The 17,369-nt window shown below is 37.8% G+C and overlaps 1 long non-coding RNA gene across 1 annotated transcript in view; it reads left to right on the forward strand.

Moving 5' to 3' along the window:
* Window positions 1-15,187, forward strand: part of LOC140844288 (uncharacterized) — a 36,932-nt gene extending 21,745 nt beyond the window's left edge. The window contains exons 2-5 of the long non-coding RNA XR_012122446.1: window positions 8,457-8,574; window positions 9,810-9,923; window positions 13,371-13,511; window positions 14,523-15,187. This is a non-coding gene — a long non-coding RNA (uncharacterized lncRNA). The remainder of the gene's footprint in view (window positions 1-8,456; window positions 8,575-9,809; window positions 9,924-13,370; window positions 13,512-14,522) is intronic.
* Window positions 15,188-17,369: the final 2,182 nt, after the last annotated feature.

The following is a 17,369-nucleotide window of genomic DNA, read 5'->3' on the forward strand; positions in this document are numbered from 1 at the left end:
CCGACGGCACTCCCCTTGTGAGTATATCCACTGCTCAGATAATGGCCTGGCCTGTCTTGATATTTCGGCTTTGGCCTTCTTAGAACCCACTCATGAATGAGCAAATGGTCCTTGGCTAGACTCCAAAAAATAACTTGTTTTGCTTGCTGCCTCGACATCTGACTGCAAAGTTTGTCATGTATTATTAACTAAATGTAAATTTTAAAAAAAGTGTGTGGTGGTTTGTGTACTATTAATCTTATGCTGTGGTCTGAAACAATGTCAGGATTTCTAGTGAATTTTTTGAGTTCATATATGAGTTTGTATATATCCCAGCACTGTTCTTTTACTTCTCTGAGTGAAATCTTTTATGCAGGCTTTCCATGTGTCCTCTAGGCCTGGTGTCATGCAATAAATACTGTGTACATGCATGGTCATATTTTCATCTGTGTGCAGGCTGCCCCCTTGGGGTTCAAACATTAGTATTTGCTGATTTTTCCTGCCATATATACTTGAATGCAAAGAGTTTCATTTAGATGAAGAAAGGCCTGGAGGTTGAGGGGGTGTAATTTTTCAATAATGAGCTTAGTATGTATAAAAAGATAGTGGGCAGTTTTATATGGACCATTTATAAACTACTGAGGGGGAAAAAAAGCACACTCCATTGTAGTTGTTAGAATAAAGCAAACTAGTCTAGAAGACTCTGTTCATTAAAGTTTAACTGATCTATATCAAAAGTCTTGGAATAGCTGGAAATCAGTATTTCAAAAAGACAGCAGACCAAATAAAAAAATACTGTACTATATTAATCCCAAGCAGTCCTTTGTTTCTTTCTGTCTGCAATTTGTTAAAGTGCTGGCAATAATAAAAAGAACCTGAAAAATGGTGATGGATGATCCAATTTTTTAGTTATTTGATCGTCTCATAACAGCAACCCAGTATTTGACTTTGGGATCTTGTTTGAAAGTCTTTGGTTGTAGACCAAATTGTTCTAACTGGATGTAATCTACTTTCTGGACTTTCTCAGTGGAAAAAAAGTTATTGTATTGCATCTATGCAACCTTGCTATTTACTAAGAAATGCCATTAATTCCTTTCATGGTATTAAATGAGTAGCCAGGCTGTGAGTTCTGGTTTCCTGTTTGTTAACTAGTCCACCTGCACTCATGCAGTCTTTCCTTTCTGTGTGCTCCTGTGTTCACAGGAACTCAATCCAAAAGTCAGGTGCTAGGTACGTCGTAAGCATTTAAGGCAATGGCACATTGTAAAGATGCCTAGGCTATGCTCTGCCTCTTCAAGATGGGGGTGGAAGCTGCAGTTAGGTGAAATGTTTTACTCTTGGTCACTGAGTCACTGAAAGGTGAGAACATGGATTTAGTCCTTTTATAGCAAGTGGGTGACCGAAAGCTGTGACAACTGCATTCAAAGCTCTGATTTGCTGAACTGAATTTCACTCAACTGCAGAGCAGAGGTGGGTCAGAATTTTTCAATCTTTGGCAAGTAACAGATTCAACAGGGAGGCTTTTAAGGCACAATTCCAGATGCCACGTCCCAACTCATGTTACCAAACGCTTTGGATTCAGTAAGTCTGAGCTACCCAGGCTTAGTATTTTGGGAAAAGCCCCCAGGTGATTCTAATGAGCACTAAAGGGTATGAATTAGTGATCTCTGCCCAGAATTTGAGGGTCTGGAGGGATTAGCCCAGTTCTGACCTCACACCAAAAGCATAGGGAGGCTGCAGAATCCCTGATGTTTCTCCTAAACTTCAGAGCCACAGTCAGGCAGCCAAAAAAAATCTCTCCTTATGCTACAAAACTCTGGCAGATGCATGGCAATTCCCTGTGGCTGATCAGAGGGGAGGAATCTCTTCCAGGTTGGGAACTTTATTTACTAGTCTTTTGAGAGATGTAGAATCCCTTTTGTCCAGGTGTTGATCCTGCCGGGCTCGCAGCCTTGGGTCTCCTTGTCTTTCTCACTGAAGGTAAAGAACACAGCAACTCTTGTCTCTAACCACACTCCTCTTCTCTCAGTCCTCTGGGGTCCTGGTCATTCACATATACTCACTCAAAAACTACCTGAGGCCCACTACATGGCAGAATTTTTAGATATGTAGCAAGTAATCCTAATTTGTGGCCCAGTGAGCCTAAATCAGGGCTTCCTTGATACATACAGAAAAATCAAAAGGCTTTTCATTTTGAAGTTAAAATTCTTCTGGTTCTACAAAAGCATTTTTGTACAGTTTCTTCTTTTGTTCTATATGAACGTCAATACTTCAGATTTCATTCATTAATACAAAAATATAAAATCCACTCATCTTTCCAGTGGACAATCCAAAACATTAAAACTTGCTTTATATTTCACTTGGGAAATAGATAAATACTCTAAAATTTGCCTTCTGCCTATCATATGCCTCAAACCTCTGGAAGAGGGTGGACCTTCAAAATCAAACTATGAAAGGAAATAATAGTTAATAGTAACAACATCTGGACAGTTCTGAATATGGAGGTTGCAAACTTATAAAAATGAAGAAAGGATTCTTAAGATAAAATGTGATGGATAATAACTTCTCCTAGTATGCAAACTACAAAGTAGTAATTTGGTTGAACTCTTGGACTTTATTCCTCTTGCACTTATTATTCTTTCTCTCAGTCACATTTCCTCAAGTGGGTTGTCTTTAGTAAGTGCCTAGAATTGAGGGAAACGGCTCAATAAAACAATAAGGATGGATTTTCAGAGGAAAAATGATGTTTTATCTATGTATCCACCCATCCACCCACCCACCTATTTATCTATCATCTCTTTCCCCTACCCCTCTCTCTTCCTCTCTCAATCTGTTTTTGGAGGGTCTGACCCTATTAAAAATACCCTAAATGATCTTAATTTTTCACAAGTGTCAAATAGCACATAAGCACAAAATAGTATAAGAAGAAATGGAAAAGCTCTGTTGGTCTTAACAGTCCGTTATTATTTCCAACAATCCATTCCCAGACCACCACTTTGATGTGGTTTAACTGTTTTTCTCAGCAATACAAAGCCCTATGGAAAATTTTGCTATGTCCTCCATAGATGTTAAAGAATTACCCCTCCTCTATGGGAAAAGCACATGAATAGGGAGAAGGGGAAATAGTAGAAGTCAAAAGAATAGTAGATGGCAGAAAAGGATGAAACCTTGCTATTTGTGACAACATGGATGGGTGAACCTCAAGGGCATTTGCTTAAAGAAGTAAGTCAGACAGAGCAAGATAAATATTATACGATCTCTCTTACTTGTGAATCTAAACAGAACAAAACAAAAAGCCAACCAAACAGACAACAAAACGAGCTCATAGATCCAGAGAACAGATGAGTGGTTCCACTGGGTGTGAGATTGAAGAGATGGGCGAAAGGGGTCAAAAGTCAAAAAGAAAAAACAAAAACAAAGCAAAAACATCATGTTAAATATATACAATTTTTATTTGTCAAGTATACCTCAATAAAGCTGAAAAGAAACTAAAAAGAAGTCTTCATGTTGGACAAATATTTTGTTTGACCTCTGAAGTAATCTAGCTATGAAATTATTTTGGAGTTTCTATTTAAAATATTGATTTTAAAAAAAGCATATTGAACTAAGTATATTACAGGGAAGGCTTTCATATACTAGTTTTAAAAAATAAAAGAATCAGACTTGATCCTTTCTATCCATAACCAATCTATAATGCTTTGTTATAACCCCTATATAGAATGATTTAAAGATGTCCAGTATCTCTCTCTCTCTCTCTCTACAATAAATTTTTTTTAAAAAGAACAGTATTTGGCCTGAACTTATGATTGAAGCCACACTGTTGGGGAGCTCCTCTTTCATGGTCAGAAATGTTGAGTTTTAGATGTTGCAATATTAAAATGCCATAAAAAGAATATTTTCCTACACAGTTATTTATATCCTTGAGCATGTACTCCTCATTCAATTTGGCCTTTAGAACAGAAGTTAGGAATAGGGATATTGGGAGTTACATTTTCTGTGTGTTTATTAGGTAAGAGAACTAGCTCTCTTGTCCCTTCTCTTCTTCCTGGGAACACAGCTCAACTACATTTCCCACCTCTCTTTCAGTTGGTTTAGGCCATCTGACTGAGTTCTGGCTAAAGCAATGTGGGTAGAGCATCAAATGCCATTCCAGGCCTGGGCCATTAAAAATCTCCCATGTCTTATCCTATACACTTACTGTCTATTCTGCTCAAACTTATGAAGCCATTTATGGAAAATGGCCTGAGTCTCTGATGATTGAGATAGAAAAGGCCTTGATCTCTGAATAACCCCATGGAACAGAGGCTCCCTCATTCTTCCTCCATCCCGAACAGTCCACAGTAGTCTATTACATCATACATAGTCTTTGTTTACTATGCCACTGGGATTGGGGTTAGGAGTGAAATTGACTGTTCTAACAGCTAGCATTACTTTTCCCTAACTAATATTTTTACATTTATTAAGTATGTGTTTTTCTAAATATCTTAAAATCTATTATTTAAATATAGCCTTTGTTATGTTGCTGTGTTTACATGATACATTCAACTTAAAGGTGCACGCCTTAGTGGCAACATAGACCTTACTTGCCACTGGGTGTTAGAAAACTGCAGATATAAAGCATCAGTTAGAAGAGTGTGGCTTACCTACATGTGAAGTAACTCTAAATGGCCAGACGTTAAACAAGATATACATGATTTCTTTCATAGAAACAAAGCTGAGAGGTAGGTAGTCCTGGTCTGGTGTGGTTACTCTAGGAAGACATTAAATCCAGAAGTTTCTTTCAGCTTACTGCTCCAGTCTCCCTACAGTGTAGTTTTCATTCTCGTGGTCCATCATATGAGACCAAGCTCCAGCCATCCCATCCGTATTCCAGGCAGGAGAAAGGGACAGAGAAGAAAGGGGTCAAAAGGCCCATTAACTATTTTTTAGAGGTAGCTTCCTACATACTGCCACAAAACACTTCCACTTCTGTCATTTTTCAAAACTTATCATATGGATAAACCTAGCTGCAAAGGAAGCTGGGAACTATAGTTTTTATTTGGGGCAGCAATGTGCTTAGTAAAAACTGAGAGTTTTATTACTAAAGAAGAAAGGGAAAGCAGATGCAGAGGTTGATTTCCAGAAGCCCTTTCTACAGTTACTACATACAAACCTCTTTTTGTGAAGGAAAAATTGACTTAAACAGAATGCAATTTAGACATACATCTATGTAATATGTACAAATATTTGTTTCTATTTAAAAATACGTAATGCATATAGCTTACCATTCCCACCCTTGTCAGCCCATCAGAATTCCTCTGAAGTTAGTGAATTAACCTTTCTTCAGTGTTTTGGGCATGAACATAACTGCATCAGACAACAAAGGAAGAGTAAGGATACTTTACATTTTATGTTTCAGGATGCATAGAAATAAGTAATTACATGTGAGTATGCATATAAACAACAGGGTCTGAAATTGTTTCAATTTAAGTAAAGCTAGTCTTTGTGGTGTTGATTTATGGATAGATGTTCTCTGTTCTGAGTTGGCTTATGTCTTTGCATGTGTTTGAGTGAATGGCAAGAATTTGCTGTACTCCATTTCTAGAATGCCTACTAGTATATTGAATCATGGAGAAATTCTGGTGAAACTAATAAATACCAAAGGTCTAACTCTCTTTAAAGCAGATGTGTGGTAGACACCTTTCTTCTCATGTTTCCTTTCTGTGTACATGATTTTACAGGCATGTAATATGTATACTGTTTGTCCCCCAACTACCTATGACATCAGCACCCCCCATGTTATACTGTGTATTTGGTTCTAAAATTGTACCTATCTTTCTCTCTCATTGGCTATCCAACTGTGTGCATTCCAACACTGTCTCTGCATGCCACCCTAGTGAAATAGAAGATTTGGGGTGTTGAGTACGTTTGGGCATCAGGTGTTGGGAAAGCCCAAAAAGTGACTCTTAGGAAGTGGGCTGGTTACCTACCGGCAGGCACTGTTTTCATGCTTTATAAACCACTCTCTGTCATTCCCCAGAAACTCTCTGGTGAAGTCCATGCTTATACAGAAGTGGAAACTAAGACTGAGACATGATAACAGAATGTGCTGACATTTACACAGGCAGGGGCAACCTGCTGGCCAGTACAAAGAGTCCGCCTCCAAAGCCCATGCTCGCCACCACCCTCCCACGCTGCCTCCTTCCTGGCCCCTTGTGGGTCCATCCCCTGTGCTGCTGTGCTAACTGAGCACATTCAGGGAGCACTGCCCTCTGTGGAGCATTGGCCCTCTGAGAAAGCCTACGGTCTAGTTAGGAAAGTACACAAAAATATAAAATGACTGGTATCCTGGATGCCCCATCCACCAGATCACCCTGATCTCAAGGCTAAGTCAGCCTTGTGACCACAGAAGAATTTTGTGTTCTGTTCAGTGGCTGTGAACATCCCTCTGTGGTCACCCTGCCTTCCTAAGCAGGAGCACCAGTTGGAGGCAAGGCTCTATGAACAAGTTGCTTCAGGCAAAGCTTGTGTTGCCATGAATTCACCACCAACCATTTCCTGTGCCATCACTGACTCACCCGTCCTTGTTCCCAAATCCTGTCTTTGGAGTCTGGTTTAGCTAATGAGGAAGAGGGAAACGGAGATACTCTTCATGGATCCCTTTGTGCAGAAAAAGGAACTTGCATCTTCCCTCCCACATGGTGTCCTGAATTCCCCTTTTCCGTCTTCTCAAAGTTTTACTTTTTCCTGGAATGTCTGTGTGTGCCATATGACAGCAATTTTCTGGTGTATGCCTTTAGTTTTCAGTAAGAACCTTTACAATAGCAAACTCCTCCAATACTTATGTGTAAATCAGGGCTGTTCCAAGGCAGAAAGCAAATGTTTGAATATAAACCTGCCCCATGTCCCCCTTCTCTGGAATGTGAATAGAATTTTTGACCAGTGTGGGAAAAAAAAAACACAAAATTCCCTCCTTGAAAAGAATCCATTCCTTTTTGCATCTATGGTTTCATGTGTTTAGGTTTACAATGCAGGATCTCGGAGAGAAGAGATCTTAATTCATTTCCAAAACAGTCAGCTCACCCAGAAAGAACACATTCCATTCTGTTGTATACGAAGTGGATTCTACATAGACGCAATTTTAAAATTCAAGTGCTCTCAGGCTGACTAACAGTGCTCGTGAGTGGGTTGGTCAGAGGGTAGAGAGTGGCAGTGTCCCCATGCGTAGGGCCTGGCATGAAGACAAGCAACTCACCTTATCTGAGGGGCCCCCCAAAAAATGATTGCAATAGCAGTAGCTTTATTTTGCTCACTTGCAACGGCAACAAAAAGATGATGCCACAGACGAAAACTGTCATGTCCCACCCATGCCATCTGTCCTGTGCTGTGCACCCACAGCTCCCTTCATTCTACAAATTAATCTTTCACACATTTTTTAACAAAAAAAGTGTTAATGTTATAAAAGAAAAAAAAACAAGGAAAACAGAAAGGGCTGTGTAGAAAATAAATTAAATTTAAATTTGATGGCAGTTATGACTTTTTTTATTGACTATTAGAGCAAACAGTCACATCAAATTGGTGCCCCTGGCATATCATTAAAACTACAGGGCATCCCTAATGATCTCTGACAATGATCGCGTGTGTGTTTTTTTTTTAAATATAGCATGCACATTTTGTCCAATTTGGGCTCTTTTTTTCCTGTTGCTTTTGTCCTCTTTCTGAGTGGATATTATTCATGAACTGAGTCTTTATTATCTATTTGGCCATCTGCATAGCATTGGCCATAGTCCCCTGTATTGTAATTTTGAGTGAAAATAAGGACTATTGGAGATTGCAATACTAAAAGTGATAATAATAATATACTTTAAGAACTCAAAAGTAAGAAAAAGTAAAGAAAAGAGTTTGTGATGGAGATGAGGTTTGAAGGCACATAGCACGGAGGTGGGAAAAACATAAATTACTCCATTCACTCACTGCAGATACTAGAATCGAGATGTTCACACTGACCAAACTGTCAATACTTGCCTTGCGAACAGGCAGTTCAGAGAATGATGATGCTTCATGCTAGCATGTCTCTGAAAGAAAATTTTTTGTTTATTTTCTTACTCGCTTCTCTCATTGCAGAAATCCACACAGCCCTCAGGGAATGACAGTCCAAAAGAGTGGCCTCACCCCTTTAGCTATGAAGATTTTAGAATTTGAATATTCATGTTTACAAGGCATCAGATGCCTTTAGTTTAATGAAGGAGATTTGCTTTTAAATTAAAAAATTAGGGCGTATTGTCTCCAATTTTGAAAAAGCATATGTTGGGGAAAAAATGAATTAACTAAAAATTTGTAAAGCTGTTTTGTTCCTAAAAACTTTGCCTAATTCTATTTGGCTCCCTCCATTCTCCTTTCTTCCTTTTTTCCCCTTTTGCTTTTCTTTTCTTCTCTTTTTCTCTTTTCTTCTCCTTACCAGTCTTAGCTTACCTTTTTTTTTCCTTTCCACTTGACAGATTTTTCCCTGCAACTACTGCAAGGACATCAAATCAGCTGATTGAAGGATAAATACGGATTTGCAATGAAACATCTTCTTGACGAGTAAATACACAAGGCTGTAATCCATTTCTAACAGTAAGTTTTCATTTGAAATGAAAATATATAGTAGCCTACTTGTTCCTTGATTTACTTATTTTCTTTGTATGTTTCCTATTAAACATGAGAAATGTGTGATGAAAGCTATGCTTTCTCTCACACACACACACACACACACACACACACACACACATCATGGTTACTATCAAAGCAAGATGAAGTCTGTCAATTATCTTATCTCATTATTTAGAAGAGATGAATTATTTACTTGCACTTAGCTGTGGTTTAAAATGGTTTTTTGCAAAAAATTTATCTTTCCCCTCCAAATTGGTTCATGTATGTATATAGCAACAACCTAAATGGCATATAATCTAAAGATTTGGAAAGTTAGAGCTAATCACTTTAATACCATATTGATTTACCTAAAAATAATGAAGAATGTCTAAAATGAAGAGGGATAACCCAGTTTCAAAAATAGCTACTTGCTCATGGTAGGTAAAATTTAGGCCATGTATTTATATTTACTTTCATACTTATTTAGCTTGTGTAGAGAGGATATGCTGGTCATTTTAAAAATGATTAAGAGTTAATACATTCTTTTATTTTCAAGACTATTTTAATTACAAATATTACAATAGCCCAGAAATACTAAACCTTTATATCTCATTGAAGGGTATGCAATTTTAATTAACATTATAAAATATATGTTCATATTATCAGTATTATATATGTTGCTGTATGAGATCTGCAGAAAATAAAACTTTAATGTTATTTTGCACATCTGTTTTAAGCCATATAGTTTCCATTTTCACTAAATTGGTGTGATCATCACTGATATTTTTAAACTTTATCCAGATTTGATAATATGGTATAGTCTTCTTTTTAACAAATGATATTTCAGATTTGAATCTTAAAAATAAGAAAAAAAATCTTCCTGCAAAACAGCAAAATCTACTGTCTTGAGCATTCAAAATTGAGAGCCAAAGTTTTCACTCTTGCTACATAACAAGAACAAAGTGATTTAAAATAATAAATTTAAAACTCTTCTTTTAGAAATATGATATAAAAGAAATACATATAGCACTATTAGAAGAAACTATACTTGTGTGAAATGGTTGGGGCCAATATCACATGACTCAACCCTGCTTTTGTACACCCCCTTCCTAGTGATCCTCCTGTCCAGATATTATTTCATATTAAACATCATCTGAATGTTAAACAGTATCTCTTAACCATGGCTTAAATTGCTCCGACTCTTCTGTGTGTCTAACTAGGAATTCTGAGTCAGACTCATGACCAAGGCCTGTCTTCACTCACTCTCATTCTGCGGGAATTATAGAGTTGTTTAGGGAACCAGAACTGGAGAAATGAAGTACTAATGTGCTGAGGTAAGGCATGCTTACTCTTGTAATTTCTGTAGCTCTTTTTAAGTGTTGCAGATTGATATTCTCAGAAGCTGTGTAAGAAGAAAGGATCTCAGACAAATTTCTGACCAGATTCCTCCTTATGGCTCTGAGAGCTTGATTTTCATTTAAACAACAATAAATATAGGCATAAAGGTTTGTGATGAATTATGTAAGTCCGTGAGCCATAAACCATTACATTCTGCCACCAAATGAGCTGCTGTTCTCACTTTGTTTTATGGGCTCTGCGTAGCCTGTATTATTGTATCTGCCAAATAAAACCCAGCAAACCATGCAAATGAAAACACAATCTTTTATCTTTCATAGACACAGGATGCAGGATGCACCCATACATACAGTCTTATGGATTCCTCTGTGCCAGATTTACTGCTGCTAGGACCCTACTGTCTTAATAGGATCTCCAGAAAGGGAAGACATCGTTTGTTTGGGGGCATCTTCATTTACATCCACCAATGGCATCTGTCTTTAGTTGAAGCTACACTTGAAAAGTCAGGAATAATTCCTTTCATTCTATTTTTAGCTCAACTGTGTGGTTTAGTTGAGATCATGAACTTTTTCCTTAAGGACAAAAACCCAATAGACTGTAGTTTTTTGAAGCACAGCAGATTTTAATCGGTATAAAAACAATGCAGTTTTTCTTTCAATTTTGGTGTGGCCTAAAAATCTGAAGGGTAACGATGCAATGAACTGGTGACGAACTAGTTCTGCGACTCACCAGTTTTACTTTGGGCCCTTGGATAAGCCACTTAGCCATTCCCTATCAACATTCTCCCCCAAGTAACAAATATAGCAACACATTCCGTGCCTTTGAGATACTTTGAGGAATAACTCAGTTCTAAAATGCTTCCAAGGTGAACTACTCTTTACATAGGCTAGATAATTGCTATGATTCTAGCAGGAGTAAAGTCTCTACCAATTCATCCCTGTTTTTCTCTACTGAGTCAGAGGACCCCCAAGAAAGGCAATTTTCTGGTAGCCTACTGCACAAGCTGTACCTCTCACTTTTTCCCGAGTTTGAAGGGAGCTGTTGAACATATAAGTCTGTGCTGCTCTTCCTTCCAGCTCTGGAAGAATGCAGTGGTTTGAGTTCTCTCTTCCGTCCCCCTTTTCCTCCTTGCCTTACTCTGTCCTTCCTTCCTCCCTTCTGTCCATCCTCCTTCTGAGGGAGCTTATATCCTATCAAGAATAACAATAAACCAAAAATAGTATCTTAGATCATGGGAATTTTCCTCATCAACTTTATTGAAGTGGTTCAACCCTTTCTTTCCAATGTCAATTCATCCATCTGGTCATGATCCAGGCCAGTAGTTTGATATGGAGGCCAACATGCCTACCACCAGGCATGGTGTTAGATGTTTCAGGACTGTTGGATGAATGAATTTCTGAAATGTGATTAGTTAGGCAGATAAATAGTTCATACTCCTCAAAGAAATGTCAATACACCTCTACAATTTCTCTGTAAGGTCAACTGAAAACTATGTAATGAGTGTGCTCAGTGAAGCTCTGACTTTATATTAAGAAAATCTAGTTTACATCAAATGGTCTTATGAGAAAAGCCAGTCAAACTAATGACATAGGAGCATGCATGTGCCCACACATGCACACACACATGCACACACACATAATTGTCCTGAGTGTGGCAACTTAATATCTGGGAAGAGTTAAATACCGAGTATAGTCTAATCCTCTTTACTTTGGGCTAGCTATTTCATAAAGCATCATTTAAGGATAATGAGCAAGATGTGATTTGACAACAAATAGTATAACAGGATCAGCAGAGCCCAGAAAGGAATATGTATATCTGCTTGATTTCCCTTGCCCCCCATATCCCCCAGCACAGTCTCCTCCACCAAGACCTCGCTCACAGCCCAGTTCCCTTTGGGGTCTTTCCTTCTCTCCACCTCTCCTCAATGATCCATCTATCCTGTCCCCACCTCCCCACTCTTCTTTAGAGCCCTCCTTTCTGCTGTAAAGCTGCTGTGTCTTGTATTGCCCTTCTCTGTCATTCATCTGTGTCTAAAATGCTCTGTTGTACCTATGTCTTTGTTACAAAGACTCTTGATGCTGTTCTGGCTTAGTGAGCCTGTATTCCTGCTTCTGTCCCATATTCCAAGTGCTAAGGCAGGGCTTGGCAATGTAGACCAGTTGTCAGTTTTTTGCTTTTGTTTCTACTTTTGACTCCACCTTTTTTTTTGGCTATGACCTTGAAGAATAGCCTCAGATTTGTAGAACAACTTCAAAGCCATGGGCTCTCAGTTAAGCATATGCCCATTCATTAAGGCACAGAGCTGGGAAACAAAGAAAGCTTCAAGACACCTAGAAGGAATTTGAAATCTGTTTTCCCTGTGTTCACATTCAAGAACCACTTTTCCTATTGTCTTGCATAAAATCATTACTGCAGCTTCAATTTAAAATGCTTATTTTTACTGAGTTTAATTTAGATACACATTTGCATTGTAAAATGGGTACTTTAAAAATAATCATTTTAGTCTTAAGCATAAATGCTAGTTCTTTGTAAGAGAAGTAACTTCCTGAGTTCCATGTTATCGCTAAGGATGAAGTAAATTTCTGGAGTGAAATTTAACCTTCTGTCTGCCTTTACTACCAGGAATAGTTTGAATTTGGTATGTATTAAGACTTTTGCATTACATTTATAGAATTTCTTTATAAGAAAAGATTTTTATTAAGAGAATTTTATGTTCAATAGTTAGGGTTGGTATGCATTTATTAGCCACTGAGCAAAAAACCAAAATGTTGTCTTTGTCCAGTGGGATTACAGTGACATTTGTGCATAATGAAAGTCCTAAATATAAGAGAGAATGATATTATTTCATGCATTGTAGGCACCTAGCACATGGTGGAAATTTTACAGGAACCATGAGAATGCAGTTGCCTATTTCTCTAGTGTATTCTAAGTTCCCAGTAAATAAGTATGGGATGTATCATTTTCATTTCTGCCAGTTTAAAGTCCAAGAAGGTGCAGTATTTGAGGGTGGGACAAGCATAAAAGGAAGGAAAAACTTCTCCCTGCAGTAGAGTGCAGGAGACAAGATAGATGTTTCCACCTTTTGGTCAGAAGCACAACACCTAATTGATACATAGTAGGTACACAGTGTCAATACATACTGGTAATCTCTCTTGTTCTTTTTATTCCACCTTTTATAGCCAAGTTCATTTGCCCCTGAATGTCTACAAGCTCCAGTTTAAGCAATGGAATATAATTAAGAATATTTGCATTTAAATATTTGGAAGTTATATTCTTTCATTTTGAACACAAAGTTTTATTCTTTCATTTTGAATGACCTCTATTATATATCTTACAGAATTTTAGAACAGTCAACACTCTGAAAGATTTACATTATTAAAAAATGGAGCATGAATATTATAGATTCATATTAAATCTTTCTTTAGCAGAACATATTCATCTGGAAAGGTCTTATGTTTCATCATATTTAAAAAAAAAATTCAATCTAAAAAAACCCACAGATGAAATGAATGCATCCAAATTAATGCCGCCTCCAAAACAACAATTTCAACACCTGGATTTTGGAGGTACCATGTGATTTTCAAGTATGTAGACTTGTCTATACAAACTTATGGTGTTTAGGATAGTATTGAAATAATTTCTAACTGAATGAACTCACATTAGTGGATGGCAGGAAGGCTTTCTGTGTGGCAAGGAAGAGAGCCAACCTGGGATTTGAAAGTTTGCCTATGATCATATACAAAGCAAATAATGTGTGTATTAAGGCACAAAGGTAACTAAAAAGCATCACTGTATGTCTTTTTTCCTTCCATATGCCATAGGCATAATACATTTATGGAGGGGATAAGGGGAGAGGGAGAGGAAAAAAAAAAGAGAGGAGAGAGTGGAGAGAGAAACAGAGAGAAGAGAGAGAGAGAGAGAGAAAGAGAAACTGAGCAGGAGGAAAGAGGTGTGGGTTGAGAGGCTCTGTGCTATCTTTCTAAATTCTCTAAAGTGGCCAGTCTTGGTCTCAACCAAGTCTGAACTATCAGCCTCCTCCAGCCATTATGCTGTCTCTGGATTTATGATGGTCGTGTAAAAGCACTGATTTACAGTAAGCAACTGAAAATTGGCTACACAAACAGTTCTGGGAAGACTGTGTCTTTTGCTCCTCTCTGCCCTTAACCTTGAGACAGGTTTGAATTACCAGTGTGGGCTCATTCTGCTTTCAGTATAAGGGGTATATCCCCCATGCCCCTTGTAAATCTGCTAAGGACCTTTCCTCAGGAGTTTATGGTAATGTGATTTGTCTTCATAGCTGAGAATTAGGATGAGTTATCTCCTATTTATGGCTTATCACAGTTCAGGAATTTAATAAATAGATTCAAGTATTACAGAATTTATAACTCAAGGAGTAATTTGGTATAGAATGTGTTTTGGGGAATTATAAATATTTTTTTATATAAATATTTTTTAAAACCATGCTTTAGGAAATATGCTCCCTGTTCATTTCATTATTGTGGTGTGCGCTCTAGTTTGTTCATTTACTTTTTAAATTATTGTCTCACCTATGTTTCTGTGTCTCCTCCTCCCTTTAGGCTATTTCAACCTGTTCATTTCTAACACAGAAGAGAAGGAGGAAAGAGAGAGAATCTAAATAAATGAACAGTTTTACATACATGCTGTGACATGGAAATTGAGTAGGTTTACTAGAAGCTTGAACAAATTATCATCTTTCTGTATTTCATCTCTCTAGATTCAAAACCAGGCTGATTTCTACTTACATTTCATTACATTTGTTACATTTTATAGTTACTGTATTTAAAATACTACACGTTGGACTCTGGTCTTTTATTATTAATGATTGCCTCCCTAGTGTTTTAAGAAAAAATTTCAATTACATATGAAGTTTATAAAAAGTCAATATTTAAAAATTAATTTCCTAGATAACTTTTGCAACATGACCTATTGCACAAAGTGTAATAAAAACACTGATTTTTTTTTCCAGAGACTTGACCTGTGGTTTACATTTAAAAGTCAGACATTCACTTTATGGAGTTGCTCATCAAATTTAAGTTGATTTGGTCCTTCAATATTTTACACTGTTAAATTGTTATTGGTCAACATGCATGTGTTATTAGAATACAAAACTTTTTCTATGGCAGAAAATCTGACCATAGATGGTTAGGTTGACTTGAATCATTTTTAATTCCCAGAAAAGGATGGATTAGTTTGAACTGTACAGAATTGGGATTCCTCCAGAGGGAAGCAATGGTGTATTTTTCTAATAGTTTAGAGACTGTACATTTTTTCCCACTGAGAGAGAAAAAACAGAAAGATTATTGGCTCTCAAATTCTGTCAAGTAGTTTTGTGTCTTGGAAATTTGCTAAGCCTATAGTGTAGAGGTAACCACACCCTACTTTGAGGAGCTTACTTGAGGGGGGCTATTTAAAGTCTGACTTACTACCTTCTCTGGTGCCAAAGGGTGCTCAATAAAAAGTTTTATTTATTTATTTACAATTTGTATGTTGAAGATTTTCCAGAGACAACTAAAAGTACCATCTATCTATACAGTAAGAGTGGTGACACTTTTAAAGAACTCAAAAGAGTAAAAAAGAAAAATTTTTTTAAGTGAAAAAAGGGCACAGAAAATATAACTACACCGGGAACCAGGGGTAAGAGGGTTGTAACAACTAATATTATATTTAGCTCTGACATTCACATTCTATATTGTTACTTAGCTTCTCTGTTGTTTCAGGTTTGTATATATTTACACCATTTTTTTCACAACTAAGTTTAAACCCCAGGAAGGAGAGAAAATGTCTCAAACTTTTTTGGTTGTCTTCCATATTCCATTAAGGTACCTTCCTTGAGCACAATAAATACTCCAGAAATGTTTTTATTAATGCTGACAATCTATGAATATTCCATGCATTTCCATAAATTTATAAAATCTTTTACATAACTGAGGGACAATGTACTTGCTTCCTTAAATACCCATTTAATCTGTACTTCCTGGCTACACCACTCAGCTCTCAAAATGGATTCTAGTAATGATTGTTGCATCCAGAAAATAATACAACTTTTGATGCATCAAAGCCTCCCCAACACATCTATTATTGTACCTGTAGGTACGTTCTGTAAATATCTTTTGTTGGAGCTGTGACTTTGCTCTACATGCCACAGAGTTTCTAAACGTTTTTAGGTAATCTGAATGTTCTAATTTTTGGTGAATTTATTATTCAGTATCTTGACACTATCAATTACTTTATGTCCATTCATTCAGAGATCTGTTTCTTTCTCTTTAACTTTTAGTAGGTGAGAAACAGCTTTGAGAATGGGAACATTTCTTTTTCCTTTTTTCTCCTGAACTTATTGGCATAGCATGGACTCCTTTTCACATCTTTTTTTTTTTTTTTTGGTGTGTTTCATCCATCAAGAACATTTATAAATTTCCCAAACTTGTAACAGGTCAGGTTGAAATCTGGCCTTCTACCAACAGACTAAAAGACCTAGAATTCATCAAAAGCACGGATACAACAAAATTTCATGGAATAAAAATCTCTAGCTATCACAGGATGGCAGTGACCTCAGCGATCACTCATAAGGGCATCTGTAAAGGTTGAGGGAAGAGTAGAGATATCACTAGCGCTTAACAGGATATTTCAATAGTATTTCAGTTCCAGGAATTTGTGTGCTCCTCTTTTCACTTCATTAGTAATTCAACATGTCTGATTTGCCCACACAATACTTTCAACTTAGTTTACCCATTTGACCTGGAACAAAGTGAAACCACATTTTGCCCAGTTGAAAGGTCTCCTGGCAAGTTGGCTAGCAACAGGCTTGCCAGTCCCAGTTCACTTAGCGAAGAATAAACACATTTCATTTGACAATTACTAGTGTACTGACTCCTTCACTCTGCAGTTTCCTATTTTATGTTCTTGAACCTTTTTTTTGAACTCGTTATTCAACTTTTTACTCGTAGTTCTTGCGTCCTCAACAAGATCTCCAATTCCTTGAGGGTAAAAGTTTCCACGCTCTTCGTGGCCGTGACTAACACAGTTAAATTGAAAGAAGGGGAATCGCATAAAAGTTTACTTGAAGGGCAGGACGGCCACACAGCGGTTTGACGTCTTCCCTCGGTCGGTGAGCGCGGTGGCTTGATACGTACCAATTAAGGAATGAGGCTAAGGCTTCTAACAAGTATCAATTTCACTGTGGTTCCCTAAAATCTGGTCACTTGGGAATGTCCACTGGGACCAGGGAAGCACCGAAGTGACAGGAGGCTCTGCCTGCCCAGCCGCCTTCGGGCCGCGCGGCCGCCGCACCCCGACCACCTGGGGACGGGCTGCGGTCGGGTGAACCGTCCCCGCGCCCGGCGAGCCACACCTGGGCGGTGGCGCCGCAGTGGGGGGCGGGGAGCCGCCGTCCGGGCCCGCGGCGT

This window comes from Manis javanica, chromosome 11 (genome assembly GCF_040802235.1).
Source record: "Manis javanica isolate MJ-LG chromosome 11, MJ_LKY, whole genome shotgun sequence".
In the NCBI taxonomy this organism is placed as follows: domain Eukaryota; kingdom Metazoa; phylum Chordata; class Mammalia; order Pholidota; family Manidae; genus Manis; species Manis javanica.